The sequence below is a fragment of the Aythya fuligula genome, chromosome 1 (assembly GCF_009819795.1).
Source record: "Aythya fuligula isolate bAytFul2 chromosome 1, bAytFul2.pri, whole genome shotgun sequence".
NCBI classification, from domain to species: domain Eukaryota; kingdom Metazoa; phylum Chordata; class Aves; order Anseriformes; family Anatidae; genus Aythya; species Aythya fuligula.
In genome coordinates this window covers 161,863,546-161,881,485 of record NC_045559.1, presented here as the reverse complement: position 1 = coordinate 161,881,485, position 17,940 = coordinate 161,863,546, and the positions used below count along the sequence as shown (strand labels likewise).

The following is a 17,940-nucleotide window of genomic DNA, read 5'->3' as shown; positions in this document are numbered from 1 at the left end:
CCTAGTATATGTTTAGGTGCTCATCAGACATGCAAATAGCACTCAGTCCACAGAACAGTAGTGAGAAGGGAGTTGGGCAGTCAGAACAGAGAATGAGGGCTTGAAAACTTTTTGTTCCTGCTTTTCTAACAGCAGAAAATTCTCACTAATGAGAACTGAAATAGGAATTGCAGTATTGGTCTTCACCTTAAAATCTTTCTCATCAGAAAACTAAACATTCTATCTTCTTGCTTGTCAGGGAATTTTATTCATACTCACTGACAGAACTGAAAGCCAGAAACTTTATTAGAACTACAGACTGAAAAATTGGCTTACTTTAATTTGTCTTAAAGCCCGGAGCTGTCAGTAAGTACCTCACTGTCTGAAGAGGTAGCCTTAGGACATCTTTTGTCTGGGCAGTTAGTAGGATGTGCATGTAACGAGAAGAATGTATATATAGCTACAGAGAGCACAGCACATTCCTTAGATTATAGAGATGTTGTTTAAGAAGATCTGAGAACTGAATATGAATTAGGAATGCAATCTGAATTATCATCCCTTAGTTGGGCAAATTGTCACTTACCTAAATTTGCAACAGAAAGGTGGGGAGATAAGATTGATACTTGATAAGATTTATTTGGACCTAAATAAAATAAAAACTATAATTTGAAAGTATTATTGCCTAGTCTTTTAAATGATAGTTACTATATGTATATATACATATATATATTAATTTCAGATGACATTTAGAGGGTGCAAGTTTACCTCTGGCTCTAAACCTCTTGAGGGTTTTCAGTTTTCAAAGCACAACCACCCCCTGACATTTGCTTATTTCCTATATCATTTTCAAGGCATCATATACAAATTTCTCTACAATTTTCATTTTCTGAAGTCGAAGTAATCTCTTTGTTAGAAGGTGACAGATTTCTTTCAACTCGCTTTTGAAAAATCTGTAATGAAAATGTGCTTCATTCTGCTGAAGCTTAAAGTTTGAAAAAACATCTCACTTCTCTGACACATTTAGTTTGTCCCCCCTTCTAAAGAATACATCTGGTGATGATAATTGTCCTTACAATTAACAATTAACAGATATAAGTTTGTAAATAATTTGATTTTTTTAAAATTTTTTTTTTTTTGGTGACAGAGTGCATGCTGTGTTCCATGTGATAGCACTCAAGATGATCTGCTCCATAACCTCCTGTGAGACCAAGGTCAGACTGACTGGCATGTAATTCCCTGGATCTTTCTTCCTGCCCTTACAGAGTACGCATAGGATGTTCTGTAAACATGCCTTAATTCTTAGGTAACCAAGTATGAAAACTGCAAGATTTTCACAAAAGCAGCATTCATAAAAGCAGGAGTTAAATATTTTCTTTGACATTATTTGAGTAGATTTTCTTCTTATCATAACCATTTTTCAATCTACATATATAAAAATGGGAATAATCAATTAAATAGTAAACTTTTTTTTCTCTTGTACAGAAGCTGAGTTTTATGTTCATTGCTACTTAAAGTTGTTCTAAATCAGCATCTCTTAACTAGAGTGCAAGAATCAAATTAATATTTTATTTTGTCTTATTATTTCCTGCTTTCCGCTGTCATCCTCATTCCTCATAAAATCTTATATCACAAGAGTATCTCAGTTTATGTTCTTTGTAAACTCACACCTTTTTCTGTTATTGAATTTTCCAGCAGGAAATGAATTTGTCTTCCAATGAAGCTCAACTTCTGATTTGCTGTTTCTGATATTTCAGAATGCTGTGACACACACTCTTCTAAGCATTGTCTATAGAATTTGAAATACAAGAAATCAATTATAGAAACTATGCATGCAATTATTCCATGCATGTATTTTCATAACCAAATAAACCATTGTAGAAAATGAGGTATTTTCAAACATATCTTGCAATGCATGAGAAAAAGAATAGATATACGTATACAATACGTATAGAGTCTAAAAAGAGGATCTAGAATTTTATGCAAAAATTCTGAGCATTCTCCATCTCAAAAAAAAAAAAAAAAAAAGTGTTTTACTCAAAATTATTTTAAAAATCTCTACTACATGAAATGACATATCTCATCACTACTGAAATACATCTCCAAACCTTGCTTTCAAATTTACTCTGACATTTGCTTCCCATAAGCATTTTATGAAAAAATATACAGCATTCCATATATTTTCATAATACCTAACTGATCCACTACAACTCTATATAAAGAGTAACAGAAGTTTGTGCAATAGTTCCTGTCTTCTAGTGCAAGATGTCCAGTAACTAGTAGAATACTTGAGCAGTCAATACTGTGTCTGGTCCTGTGTAATATCTTCATTAATGATCTGGATGATGGGGTAGAGTGTACCTTCAGTAAATTCACAGATGACACAAAGCTGGGGAAGCGTGGCTGACTCACCAGATGTCTGTGATGCAATCCAGGGAGACCTTAACAGGTTGGGGAGGTGGGCTGACAAAAAAACTCATGAAGTTTAATAAGGAGAAGTGCAGAGTCCTGCCCAGTGACAGAACAAGCAACAGGCACAAACCGGGACACAAGAGATTCCCTCTGAACAGCAGGAAGCACTTTACTGTGAGGGTAATGAAGCACTTGAATAGGTTGCCCAGTGAAGGTGTGAAGTGTCCATCTGTGAAGATCTCCAAAAGACATAGTCATGGCCAAGCTCCTCTGAGTATTCTTGTTTTAGCAGGGAGGTTGGACCAGATGACCTCCAGAGGTCACTTCCAACCTAAACCATTCTGTGATTCTGTGACATAATCCTTAATATTCTGAAAGTATGAGGCAGCTTATACTACCTATTAATATTTTGCAAGTATGATTCGTTCTTTCAGAATAGTAAGAACAATTAACTACATTCAAGTGAAAGTCCATTGTAAAACTGTGGATCTTTTCTATAAGCAACTTATTTTAGATGAAGGATATTTCTAAAACAATGTCATCTCAAGTTATTAGAAGAAACATACTTGAGGCTGTCAACATATCAAAACCATAATAATTATGGAGCTGAGACAGAGTAACAGAGAGGTCTTCCATAATATCTAATATGACCTTTTTTTATTTTTGTTGTTGGAGTAAAACTGATATACTAAACAAATTTAATCCCTAGTAGTAGCTGCTTCAGGAGAGAAACAACTTCTGATCAGGCAGAAGTAGGAAGACAGATTGCCCATATCAATAGGAATCTATTTGGGAGTACTTGAATGTCTGTGAGTAGATTGAATTTTTCACACACCTTTCACTGAAGTCTTTATTCAGTATTTAGATATAGAGAAATTGCTTCACTCATTTAGTGGTCTCTCTAGTCTCTCTTTTTATCCATATTTCATGGTTACCTGAAAATAACTTACAGATGAAAAAAAATATTAGAGAGCAGAGAATAACAGCAGATTTTGTTCCCACAGCTTTCATAAAAAAAAAATAATAATAATAATAAAGACTGCTTAGAGGGCAAAAAGGCCATGTATGAAACCTTACAAAATATGCTTTAAGAATAGACAGATTAAGGACAGAAGATTTCTCTAAACCAGGTTCATTCAAATGTAGCCACATACATCCTTTTCTTTCTAACTACTCCATATCTAGAGTTTGGAGGCTGAACCTGAAGCCTGCAACAAACTTAAAACATTACAAAGTGAAATAAATGGGTCTCTTCCAAATGAATCCCAGATGATGCCAAGTGGAGGAAGATTTATGTATATGTTGTATAAATATTTAATGATATGGCCAAAAACCTACTGCCACTTAGCAAAAAGACATTTATTATTCCTGTGAAATATGACTTTTTAGCCAATAGGACTAAAGTATGCTAATGACCTCAAGTGAATTGTATTGTTAGTCATTAAACATTTCCTGACTTTTGATTGGCTAAGTCACCTCTGAGATCATAGTCCCACCACCAACTATAAGTTATCCTGTAACAGTGAAGAAAGAGGTCTGAAGGGATTTAAAATATATATATATAAATATAAAATTAATTATAGGCATGAAACAAAATATTAGGTATGTCTTACACATGAATTTCAGAAGGGCTGTTGCCTTAAAAATTTTTGACAGAGGTAAAAACATGCATGGAAATTGCTATGTGAGAACTCAGACTGAATTTCACAAACACCCTGAGTTTGAAGAAAATTCCCACAATCTGTTTCAAATGTCCATTTTTGTGTGTGTTTGTTTTGTTCACTTTTTGTTTTTCAGAACTTACCTCACTCTTAAAATGTAGGTTTGAAAAAACATTATTTCCATAAAGTGTTTGAATTCAATGTCTTTCCATGTCCAGTGAAATCTGTAAATAAATGGAGAAGACTCTAAATGGGAAAAATATGACTATTCTGTTAAATTTATGTTGTTAGAGTAGACATACAATGAACTTTAAACTGACACTTAAAGCTGAAATTATTTCTAGTAATTCAGCTGGCTCCTCAAAAATTAAGTCCCATACCTTTACTGGCTTTGTTTTATTGGAATGTTTATTCAAAGTGTTTAGCAAAGAAGAGAAAAGGCATCTCACATTTCCCATCCTCCTAAGAAACAATGCAGACACATCAACTCCAGCACAGCAAAGCACCACGGAGGATGACCAGGTGATATTATGAGTTGTTTATGTAGGAATGAGTTAGGTCTCTCAATGCAGCATGCTGTTGTCAGAGTAGATACACTTACATTGTCCAGGATGCTGCATTTTCCACCTCTCTAGTTTCCACAGCCTATATGATAAACAACGTCAGCAAATTTGGCCCAATGATCACCAAGTAATTAACAGAGCACTACAGACTTGGAATTTCACAGACTTGGATCTTCTTACTCCTGAGCAGCAGCTTTTGTTAATTTGCTTCTACAATGCAGATGTTTTTCAAAAGAAGTATTAATTGCAGGTGATACCTTATTATTCTTATTATTATGATTTTCTGGTCTGTCCTTCAGAAAGGTCTACTTTTCTCTGTTGTTAACTTTGCAGCTCACTGCCATTCAGACAATAGATTGGCTGGTAAGTTATCTCAAACACTTGGGACATTAACAAATTCTAATTGGCTATGTAATAGGAGCAGACAGCATGTACAATATTAAACCACTTCTGAACCACCTATTTTCTGTATGCAAATCAGACAGAAACAAATGTTTGGCCCCAGCTGGGCGAAAAGTCCCATTTAGAATTCTTTTCCTCTTCTTTGTTCTTTGATGTTCTGCAAATGAGCTTTAGAACTCCGCTCTTCACACAATTCAATTTTACAGGCCCATTATCTGAGATATAATGTGGAGGTTAAATATATCAGGGCAGCCATTATGTGAAAATAATTAACAGTAATGAATAATGCACTAATTCCACTGATGAGAGATGGTTATATGTGTAATGAAGTGTTGGGGCAGCCCTGACAAATGAAATTAAAATATTTAAACACTGTTTTATGATATTACTTTGCTCATATAATTTCCTTTACCTACAATGAGCCACTTCGATTATCGTCATTATCTTGACAGCTCTGAAGGATGAAATAGTGCAGGTTAATGTGACAGCGATTAGTCAGAGAGAAAATCCATCACATAAAACAGAACAGAGTGAGGGAGAAAGGTCTCTATACTTTCCTGTTTCAAACATGAGAAGAATGATACTATCAACATCACTTCAATATTAAATGGATAGAATTATCTTGTCATTCATTTACAGCCTCTGAAGAACTACCTATTTGTACCTGCAAAGGAAAGGTCAGCCTTTCTTTATCAACCATAAAAATATGTTGATAGATTCCTTATATCAATAAAGGTGGCAGAAACAGAGACAGGAAACAAGCTAGGAAATTTAAAAGTAAAGCACTCTAAGTTTTGTATTCAACGCTCTCAATGGTTTTATATTTGTAAGTTTTGCTTCATGTTATGGTGTAATCTTCGAAAAATGCACAGTATGAAATAAACTGACACTGATATGTTTTGTGGAAGTAGCTTAAATAGTAGAAGGGACTACCTATTGCACAACTACTCTTCATGCATATGTGTATATAGGTATGAATTGGCTGTGAATACGCCAAAAAAAAAAAAAAAAAAAAAAAAAAAAAAAAAAAAAGTTTCCTATCTAGATGCCAAGTTAGGCTAAAATCAGATTCATTATAGTCAGAAACATTATAGTCATCTTATTTTCAAAGGTATTGAGCACACATTGTTTCCAGATACATCAATAGACAAGGCAGGACCAGGCTGTCAGAACAAAGTTTTATGGATCAGGCAGCATGATAGGAAACACATTGGTAGTTAAGTACTCTCTTCAAGGTCCTCAGAAGAGAAATAAGCAGGAAGATGTACAATCTAACCTGGGGAGAAATGCAAAGGAGCATGTGAGTATCAGTCACTTAAACTGACAGATCAGAAACATGCAAATCCAGAGCACTGAGACACTCAAAATAAATAAATAAATAAATAAATAAATAAATAAAAAGAACCAGCATTCCTTTCCTAGATCAGGGACAGTTTTACAACTACAATGGTTAAATCATTCAATTGGGATGCTGTTTCACATTCCTTGTTCGGACAGAGAAGAGTAGAGATTTGAATCTCTTATTCATACATGAAACCTGAGATTTAATTTTTCATACAATTTTTAGAAAAAGCACAGAGAAACACCAGCTTTCAGTAACTCTTGCATTTCCCTCAGGTGTAATGCATTCCAGATTCAGTTTCTTTCTGTAAAACACCTGAGTTTCAATTCCCTGTCTGAGGGGGCCATACTGGTTTGGGAGGTGGGTGAATAAAGAAGGTGTAACAGGATATGCAGAGGATTCGTCTTTTGAAGTACCACATAAGGATCTCAGAGACACCAGTGCAAAAGGACATCAAACTGTTAATGGTATCTTTCTCCATTGCAGCAAAATTAGAAGTTAGAGCACTCAAGACCCTGTCTGACAAAATGGCATCCAAACAGGGACTTTTCTTAACAATATGAATGGTGAGTTTGATAGTTGTGACATTTTTATTTTGGTGTCCAAGTGTAGCTTGTGCAAGTTTAATTTTTGCCATCTGCCCTGGAAACTATACATTTAACTTGAAAAACAAACAAGTAAACAAAAATTGGTAAATTTAGCAAAGGTTCGCCTTTCCTATTCATGTAAGTCACTGTAATTGCACTTATTTTCACTGTTGTAATTAATTGTATACTGTGGTAGTGCACTCCCCCCAAAATTGAAAGATGTCCTTGTTTTGAGCACTGCATAGATACAGAGTAGGAGATAATCCATGTACTGGAGAGCTTGTCACTTAAATAGACAAAACATATCAAGGCTGTGTATGCACCCATTTTACTCAAGTGGCAGGAACAACTTGATGGCAGCAAATGTCTTGGTAGCTCCACAATGCAATGATGGCAGGGGGAGAGAGGTGTTACGCAGGATTGCAGAATATGACAATACTGCTTGGCATCATTGTCTTCCCTGCAGGGCTGTAATCATATCTTGAAGGCAGAGCCCTGTGCTGAGAGCACACAGAGTTGCTGTACCTCAGAGGAAGCTCTTGAAAACACTCTTCTTCAAGAGGCATCCTGCCTCTAACCACAGGTTGTAAGGACAGCTCCATCACCCATGACTAGGGAAGAAGAAACTGGAGCCACAAACAGTTCTGTGGAGCTTTTGTAGACTCTTCCCTAATGTCTGGCTCTAGGGATGCTCAAGAAATACCTTGGGTTTTTCTTGGTATATCATGGCATGGCAACATTTCTTTGTACACAAAACCATCTAAAAATTTGAATGCACAGCATAGAAAATCATGTTGTTTTCATCTAAATGAAATGGAAACTTGCTTCTCTGTCATACTCAGCTAATAATCTGTCTTTAAACTGTACTTGAAGGATAGAGGTAGTAATTTCTAGTTTGCTGTTCTCCGGGGCAGTTTGCACTGTTTGCCAGCTTAGTGGTCAAACCACTACAATGGTTAAAACAGAGGAAGCAAGGGGCTTGAAAATTGAGGGAGACAGGCAATAAATGAAGAAATACATCAATCAATTCAGTTTCAGCATCATTCTTCATATTGAGTATCAGCCCCATTGGATAGAACAAGACTGCACATAGTACAAGTTAGATGAGCAGTGAGAGCAGGGTCCCTCACTGTGGACATCAGAGACCCTACAACACTGCTGCTCACAGTGGCCAAGTCTGTTTTGGGGCAGCTCTGGCATATGCTTTTGGGAAGTTAGCACCCACAATCCCAGAATAAATTTTCTTGTTTGCAGACTGAGTCCATTCAAGAGAGGCATAAGTGACCTTTTGAGCTAATATGCCTGTAAAAAACTCATTCAAATTTCAGTGGTTCTTTCATTTTGCTAGTTTTAAAATACAATTTACTTCATTTATCGGACAATGAAGTGCCTCTGTAATAAATCTAACATTAAAAAATCATTTTCAGCAAATTACTCCAATAAAATCAATGAAGGTCAGGCTCAGCTGTAGAAACAAATAAATTACCTGCTATTGATAGGGTAGGCAGACTTAATTGTCATTTAGAAAGGCTAAAAGGGATAAAGAAATCTAATAGAAGGAACACATTTATACAGCAAAAATGAGAAAAGAGTGAAAGTTTTACCCTGACAGCTCCCATCCATAGGATTGACTCAGTCCCTAAGCAGCATAGGCAGTTGTTTTAACTCTCAGTAGTACATTGCTATGTGCTTTGTATCTGTCAATATTTACCTGCTCCTGTGTTGCCTTGTGATCTTTTTACCTTTCATATGTTGAAACCCCCAAACAGGATTTCTGGTAATAGGAAATGAAGAATTGATAGAATTGAACAATCCCATTCTTGGATTTTTCAGCCAGGTTAAAAGCAGTTTGACCCAATTCAGGCTTTGCAGTATTTCCAACTATTAAAGAAACATAAAGCTGGACATTTGCTAGTGGGATTTGCCATCCTCTGACAACAAAGTTATAATTTTATAGTTAAGATCCTCTTTGTAAAACAACTTTATTTATTTTAAAAGCTGTCCAGCTGTTGCTGGGAGACATCTAAAAATGGCATTACCCCAATGTATTTCAGCTATAGCAGTGTACAGTATCAGTTTTCAGCACTTGTCTTTGAAAAACACTTAAAAAAAAAATAAAACTAAAACTATTATGATTATGATTATTTATGTTTACTGCCTCCTAATGGGGACAACAAAGGAAGAGCAAAGTGTTGGAATATTCATATGTTCAAAATGCAATTGCCCATGAAATCTTCTGGGTAGGAAATTCAATTTTATCTCTTTGAAAGTGTGAATCCTGCTCTGGATTGCAAAGCAGTGATATATCCAGTGACACAACTGGATATAAGGGCTTATTCAATGGGGAAGGCTCCAAATAGTTCTGTGATGGATATGAAGCGCTCTGCAAGTGAGCCGTTTCCAAGTCTTTGCAGAATTTAACTCCCACACACTTGGGTTAGAGGGACATTAGAAGACCAGATGACCTTATAGGCATCAATTCTCATATTAACACTTTTAACAGGACAGGAATTTTCACTGTGGAAATTAAAAAATAATAATAATAATAATAGGAAAAACAAACAAACAAACGAACAAACATATTTCTTATCTGTAATGGGGAAATCATAAACTAATGAATGTCAGACATGACCAAAAAAAAACAATGAAAAGTGAAAAGTGAAGGCTTTCATAACTACAGCTGTTCGGTCCAAAGGTACATGCCTGTTGCAATGTTTGCGGTGCATAATAGATTTAAACCTGCCATCTATTGGCAAATTAGTGACACATGGAAGTGGGCTGGTGTGGTGGTTTTACCGTGCTGGGCAGCTAAACCCCACAACCGCTCTCTCACTTCCCCTCCTTTAGATAAGGAGGGGGAGAAGTAAAGCAAAGAACAACTCACGGGTTGAGATAAGGATAATTTAATTAAAGGGAAATAATTATAATAATTAAATAAAGACTACCATGAACTAAACAATTTAACTAAGGGGAAATAAAAGGGAAAGGGGAAAAAGGGAGGAAAACAAACAAACAAAATAAATGAAAGCTATATGGAAGTGCAGAGGAAAGAAATTACTCTCTACTTCCCACAAATGAGCGATGATTGACCACGTCCTTGAAGCAAGGCCTCAACGCATGCAGCCGGTGTTCGAGAGGAGGACCGACGTCTTCTCAATGAGAGCCCACCCCTCCCCTCTTCTTCCTGTTTCCACCTTTTATTGCTGAGTGTGACACCACATGGTATGGAATATCCCTTTGATTGGTTTAGGTCAGCTGCCCTAGTGATGTTTCTCTCCTCACTTTTTTGCCCACCCCCTAGGAGGGTTAGAGAAAGGCCCAATGCTGTGCCACTGCTGCTCAGCAGTAGACACAACACTGGTGTGATAACACTGCTGTTCCAGCTACAAGTACAGAGTACGGCACTGTATGGGCTGCTGCCGGGAAAGTTAACATTCCAGCCAGACCCAGTACAGCTGGGTACATCCTTGGAACAATTTACTTCTGGAAATACTGTAAACTGTGGTCATGAAGAACAGGCAGTCTAGAAATTGTGACTGAAAGATGGTCAAGACCTATCAAACACAGCGAAATCCTCAGAAAGGAAGTCTGCCTGGCTGTTTGGGCTATTCAGGTTCTCTGCTGAAGGCACATGCTACTCAACCACATGTGGCCAGACACTGAACGGAAACCTCATGTCTTGGAATTACTGTTTTTTTCTTTCTTTTGGGGATTACAGACCAGTTTGTCTCACACTTAGATGACTGCACATCAATTTTTCTTTGACACAATGTGGATTCAATAACAATAATGTAAGTCTTTTTGTCTCACAGAATGCCATTACTGCCTTTTCATTGTCTTCATTATGCAGCAAGTTATGAAAAACTGAACCAATAATAAACTGTTGTCTGCTGTTTTCTTCTATTTCCCTTTCAAAAACAAAACAAACAAACAAACAAAAATCCTAATCAAACAAACAAACAACCCCCCTCCCCCAGTTCTCAGATTATAATTTTTTTCTTTCCTTCTAGCCCTCAAATGAATTAAAATTTGTTCCTGGGTATTAGTAAATACTCTGTAGCTGATATGATCCATAGTGCACGCTGAAGCAGATATATGAGGGCATTCAATGTGCTTATTTCTCCCTGGCCATCTTGACCAGATCAGTTCTCTTGTAAAACTAATCAGAGAATACTGAACAATCCTGCAGTCTTCTATCAGTTCTACTAGCATAGAGTCTTTAGTTTAAATGCTTTAGTTATTATCCCTCTTTTATTGACTGCTTTTCTGTCTCTTGCTTTTAAATGATCATTGCAAGATTGAAACATCAGCTCAGTATATTTTATTCCCAAATGACCATGCAAGGGTTTTGTCTAGCATCAGTCTAAGCCATTGCAAATATGTCTGCTTACCTGTGTGGCCTTGAGTTGAAATACATATATTATATATATGTATATATTCTATATAATATACAGAAATATATATGTCTCTACTTCATTTATTTCTATATTGTCTACTTCTTTACACAGTCTTAGTTGGTTGGAGGTTTCTTATGACAAAGTCATTTGGATCTAGTTGATAAAATTTACAGCTGGATTTGTTGCTGTAATCCATTAGGCTTCTGAAGCTGCCAGTGTACCACAGTCAATAGCACTTCTATGGGCTTAATCTGGAAAGCAGCTGTCACAGAAGCAGCTGACATATTTGTTGGGGCTCCTATGGCACTGTTAGAAGGCAAAAGTTTTGCTGCACCTGTCAATGCCTTCTAGCCAGCCTCTCAGGATCATTCACTTCCACTGGAAAAAAGCTGCCTTTGTAAAGGAAGGGGATGGATATTATTTGAAGCAGAAGGAAACAAGATAGAGTGGGGATATATGTTGTCCAGTACTGAGTCTGGCTGGGATGGAGTTAACTTTCCCCAGAGCAGTCCCTACAGTTCAAGACTTTCACCAACCCCCACAAAGCCAGTACGCTAGGGGTGGGCAAGAGATGGGGAGGGGACATCACCAGGGCAGCTGAGCTAAACTGCCCAAAGGGATATTCCTTACCATGTGGTGTCACACTCAGCAATAAAATGGGAAAAGGGGGTGGGGTGGGGAAAAGAGGGGGGGGAGCTTTTTTTAGCAAAATGCCTGTCCTCCTGAACAACTGTTACATGTATTGAGGACCTGCTTCCCAAGACATGGACAAACACTGCTCATTGATGGGAAGTAGAGATTAATTGTTTTTTCTCTCTCCCTCTGCTTACACACAACCTTTTTTTTTTTCCTCTCTCCCCTCTCCCCCAGCCCCCCTGTTTCTTTTCCCTTTAATTAAATTATTCTTATCTAAATTTATGAGCCTTTTCCTTTCCCATCATACTTTCTCCCTGCCATCTCCCTTTGAGGAGGGAAGTGAGAGAGCACTTGTGGTGGAGTTTAGCTGTTCAGCAGGGTGAAACCATTAAAAAGCAGGTGTGAAGCAGGTGAAGACAAGGTAGAAAGGGAATATATGATGTCTCTAATTCCTTCCTTCATTCATTCATAGAAGATCATAGAGTAATTTGTGTATAAGGTACCACTACAGGTCTTACAGTCCAGTCTGTCTCTCAAAGCAAGGCCATCTTTAAACACAACTCTCTAAAATTCTCCTGTGTTCCAGTGCTCTGATCAGTTTGGTGACCCTTTATGAACAGGCTTCATTACATTCCTGTCTTGCTGGGACAGCCCAAAACTAGATCTGTATTCCAAACACAGACTCACAAAGAAATTGATCAAAAAGGGTCGGAATCGAAACAGAAGACACAATTCTGTTAATTATAGGGAACCGTGGGACAGTCAAAACTGAGTGGTTCATTACAATATATTATCACACAATGATTTGCATAGATTTGAAATAGCTTCTAGTGATCTTCATTCATAGGGTACTTATTCTGGACACAGTGTCACTTCAGTTATCAAATACTCATTTTCCATGATTAATTCCTAAATACCTAGTCATATTGGATTAGGTTTATCAATAGGAGATATTTTGCGTGGATTTTAATTACATCCATGGAAATGCATGCAGGACAGGGTTAGGCAAACTATAAGGGAGGTGCCAGATGCACAATGTGTAAGAGAATGGTAAAAGAGGATGGCACCAGACGAATATTCCAATATATACTGTCATAGAATCATCCTATAGAATTTCCATAGAATCAAGCCTCTGTGGGTTTCCTTTTTGTGTTTGAGTTTGGCCAGAAGCAACTTGTTCATTTATGCAGGCCTCCTGGTGTTTTTGCCTGACTTCCTCTTTGTTGGGATGTTTCATTCTTAAGCTTAGAGAAGGTGATCTGAAAGAGTATCAGTTTGGGGGCTCTAATTCCTCATCCCTCTTAGCAAGAAGAAATAGTCATCACTGCGTCTTCCAGTGTTGATGGAGCTGAGGTGTATGTGGCTGCATCCTCTGCCCATCTGTCCCTTCCCTCCGATGCTCACTGAGTCTACCGGCCAATTTCAAGTAAAGTAGGTAGAGGAAGAAAAGGAGAGATAGAAACAATGAGGAGATGTTCCAGATAAACATCTGAGAGACACTATCTTTTGCTCTGCTGCAGGGGTTATGAGGTAATTCACAGGAATTAAGTGAGGAGCTCCAGGCACAACGAGGAACTCAATGTACTCTAGAATAATCATGATAGTAGGGACAGATAAGGCATTATGGTGAGAGTATCATATGAACAGATGATTGTAGCAGAAATGTATGGGGTACACAGCAATCCAAAGGAAAATAAACTCATTAGTTCCACTATTGATAGAACAAATTGTTTTCTTTTCCATTTGGATGTTTGGAGCAGAGACTCTTTGATTTTACCAAAAGTATGTTCTGTTAGAGCAGAAAGTTGTTCCCATGGTGAATTAGTGCAGCACTTTACAAATATGCATTCCCCATGGGCCCACCAAAAGCACTGAGTTCACTCCCATAGGTCAAAAATACCAGCAGTGCAATAAAACTGCTGTACAAGGAGGAATACAGTGTGTATTGATTTGTGCATTCATTGCCAATACCATTGTGGGATCAGTAAAAACAGAAGACACCTCTTTAGCAACAGGCAAATGCCTTCCACTTACTAAACACAAATAACCAATACCACTTTACTCCTGTGACCTACAATATGATCCTTTTGGCCAGCTTACTTAGTGATGGAGCATCAGAGTACAGCCTGTCCTATAAGCAAAGGATAGCTTAAAGATAAATGAACTATGGGGACAAAAAGAAGAGAAAAAAGAAAAGAAAAAAGAAAAGAAAAGAAAAGAAAAGAAAAGAAAAGAAAAGAAAAGAAAAGAAAAGAAAAGAAAAGAAAAGAAAAGAAAAGAAAAGAAAAGAAAAGAAAAGAAAAGAAGAGAAGAGAAGAGAAGAGAAGAGAAGAGAAGAGAAGAGAAGAGAAGAGAAGAGAAGAGAAGAGAAGAGAAGAGAAGAGAAGAGAAGAGAAGAGAAGAGAAGAGAAGAGAAGAGAAGAGAAGAGAAGAGAAGAGAAGAGAAGAGAAGAGAAGAGAAGAGAAGAGAAGAGAAGAGAAGAGAAGAGAAGAGAAGAGAAGAGAAGAGAAGAGAAGAGAAGAGAAGAGAAGAGAAGAGAAAGGATATGGGAGTTATCCACTCTTCCTTTACAAAACAGGAAGCATTTCTCAATGTCCAGCAAAGATTTTCTCTGAAGCTGTTCTTTCTTCTTTTTCCAGAGGTGAATGACTGTGGTGAGAGAAACTGATTTTCCATTTTTCAGAGTAAAAGACAATGTGCAAAAATATTGAATGAAATAAAGATTATATGGTCTTATAAGAACAGAACTGAGAATATCATTTCCATACAGGTTTAGTTGTCTACAATGTAGAAATCTACAAAGAATTGTCTAAATAGTTTATTCTAGGGCACTGCTTGTCTGGCCTAAACAGGATGTCTACTTTAGGATGAAATTAATCTTGCCCTGGAAGTGCCTTTTTTTTCTTTCAATTGGCTCTAAGAAAGACTAGAATGAAATTCATATATAGATGTTTGTGTTTGGTTAGATGACTGCCATCCAAGTTCTTTTGACAGATTGTCTGCCTGCCTGTCCAACTATCATTCACCTTCTTTTTTAGCTACTAGCAGATATTTAAAAAATAATAATATTTGGAGAAGGAATAGTCATTATACACCACATATATGCCTTTGTAGTATTTTCAGTTATTCTTTGATGTAGTAGCTCTTAATAACGCTTTCCCATGTAGTTAGGTCAAAGACAACATAGAAACATTAATTAAACATCAAACCTGATTTTTCATTAAAACTGTAGTAATATTAATGGGGAAAACAGCAAAAATTAAACAGGTTTGCTAATCTGACCATCATACTAAAGGTGAAATAAATTGTATTCATGGCTTTAATCAGAATACTGGACATTTTTATAATTCATTTCTGGCTGAGGTTCCATATAGCAGAATGCTGAATGATACAGATAGTCACATGTAGGATCTGATCACTCACATATTACACTTGCGCTGGACAGCAGGATCATAGAATCATTTAGATTGGAAAAGACCATCTAGTACAACCATAGTCTAGACAATAGAAATAAGATCTATTGTAAGATTGTATAAGATCGTATTGTTTAGATATAAGTATTTCAAAAATTCAGAACTAAAACAGCAGACAAATTCGATGCATTAAGTTACAAACAACAGTAGTTTGACTTTATAATTCTGTCTTATTCATAACTAGTAAAATAGCATTTTATTTTCTGTTCTACTGCCAAGGAAAAATCTCAATATAAGAAATAAAATATTTCAGCATATTTAATAATGTGAAAATGTGAACTGAAGAGATGCCTGAAATATGATATGACCTCTTCTAAACAAGTACAGAAATCAATACAGAAGAAAAATTATTGTCTGATAGGTATGATTGCAATAGCATCATTTCTTTTTGATGTCACTGATTTCTCACTTCTTTGCATTTTCAGGGCTGCATTTGGCAGGAAAATAGCTTTTTTTACTGCTTTTCACCAAAGGTCTTAAGTTCTTATATTAATTCAAACAATGACAAATAAGGCACAAAGTAGGCTTGGGTGAATAATTCATTACAGAACAATGTATATCATGAATTTAACATCTTTTTTTGTTGTTGTTGTTGTTTAACCAATGTCCTCAAACATATCACAAATATTCATATGCAACAATAGTTTATAGTCTGATTCTGAATTTATGCATTACTACTTAAATGATAACAGATTTTTTAGATGTGATTGTGAATGAGGAATATGTAGTTTCTTTATTCTAAACAACTATATCAAAGTATACATATACAAATATATATAAAGACTTATTTTTTATTGTTTATTTTTACAATAAATATAAAAATGAAGCAGGAGTTTTGCTTTATAAGACTGTATGAGAACCAATTTCTAAAATGAAAATTTATGATAGATTTATTTTAAAATTTTCCAAAAGAAGTTAAGCAAGTGAATTTCAGTATCCTTTTTCAGTATCTATTTTAAGTATCCTTTAGTAGTCATGAGAACTTAACCATTCAAACACAGAGAGAGTCACAAAACACAGGTACAAATATGACAATATAAATGTTTTCTGAATTTAAACCATATATTTTACAATATATTTCAACACCTTTTTTCGTTATATTTATGCAGTACTGTGATATTGTAAATGTAGCAGATGCTCTATATACTAGTATAAACATTCAGTTGATGAAACGTCATTATGTTTTTTGACTAAATATATTGAATGCATTTTGGTAAAATTAGGATAACAATGCACACAATTATAAAAACAGTTATATAATAGTTTTATACATTAGGATTATTATACAACATTTATACATTACAGTTATTATAATGAATAATTTGTGCCACAGTTTTAAATTCCCCAGACTTCCACTTGCCTTTTTACTGTGTTAGTCCTTACAGCTGAGAACAATTTGCCAGTAACAAATCAAATCAGTACTCCTGAATACATTTTGCTTCTGTGACGCTTGAAATTTTATAATATTTTATCAATTTACCTTTTTTTTTTTTTTTTTTTTTTTTTTTTTTTTTTTTAATGGAAATAAGTGTTCAATCGTTTACAGCACTGGTCTGGCCAATGCTGCTATTCTTACAATTTTATTTTCATTCTCATGACAGTTTTTCTTAAAACACCTATTCCAGAAGTCATTGGATAGGAATCCAGACTTTACTTTTTTAACATAAATGTGCTCCTAGTTATCACATTTACATAGACAAGTTTGAATATCAGAACCCTGAAGATTCAAAAACTAAGTAGCAAACAAAAACAAAACATATTATTTTGCTCTGGTTTGTACTATGTGAATATTTCAACAAATTTCATGCTTTTGATAAAAAGGAGTGATTTGATGTTTTATTTTCTTTATCACTTGTACTAATAAATATTATTTGTATTTAGTGTAACCTCCATTGTCAAAATATCCTTTAAATAATCAGCGTAAAGAGAAAATAAACATGAAAATCAATTTAAAAAATGTATCTGAAAAGTATTAGTTATATTTTATACATGTAGATATAACTGTATGGCAAATGCATTATTTAGAATGCAAATTATTTTCTTATACATGACTTCTGAAAATTGACTATATTCTTACTGCAAAAGTTTATTTTTGTTTTCTAGATAATATTAAAACTTGGTGCTAAAATGAGATCAAATTAAAATCTTCTATATTTTTCATGCATTCTGTGGAGTTTGGTTTCACAACACAACTGTGGTTTGCTCTCTGGAAACCTCTCACAGGTTTTGCTGTGGTTTTCTTTGACTCTCAAAATGTTATGCACACCTGTAATACCAAGGAAACGTACTGATGTGTGCTAATTTAAGTAATATGGGATGAAACATAGCCCATGGATTCTAACAGACTTGTCCACAGAAATTGTTTTTAACAGGCTAAAGAGTTTACTGAACACAAAATATAGAAATTTCCTCTTATTCACTCTTATTTCTTTTCTTATTCCCTTAATCACTGCTTCCTCTCTGATTAGCAAATGTACCTAGGATTTCCAG

At 35.7% G+C, this 17,940-nt stretch overlaps 1 long non-coding RNA gene across 2 annotated transcripts in view; it reads left to right on the top strand.

Moving 5' to 3' along the window:
• Positions 1 to 5,912, top strand: part of LOC116499383 — a 179,906-nt gene extending 173,994 nt beyond the window's left edge. For both annotated transcript variants that reach the window (XR_004254227.1, XR_004254222.1), the window contains one exon: positions 1,124 to 5,912. This is a non-coding gene — a long non-coding RNA (uncharacterized LOC116499383). The remainder of the gene's footprint in view (positions 1 to 1,123) is intronic.
• The last annotated feature ends 12,028 nt before the right edge of the window (positions 5,913 to 17,940 follow it).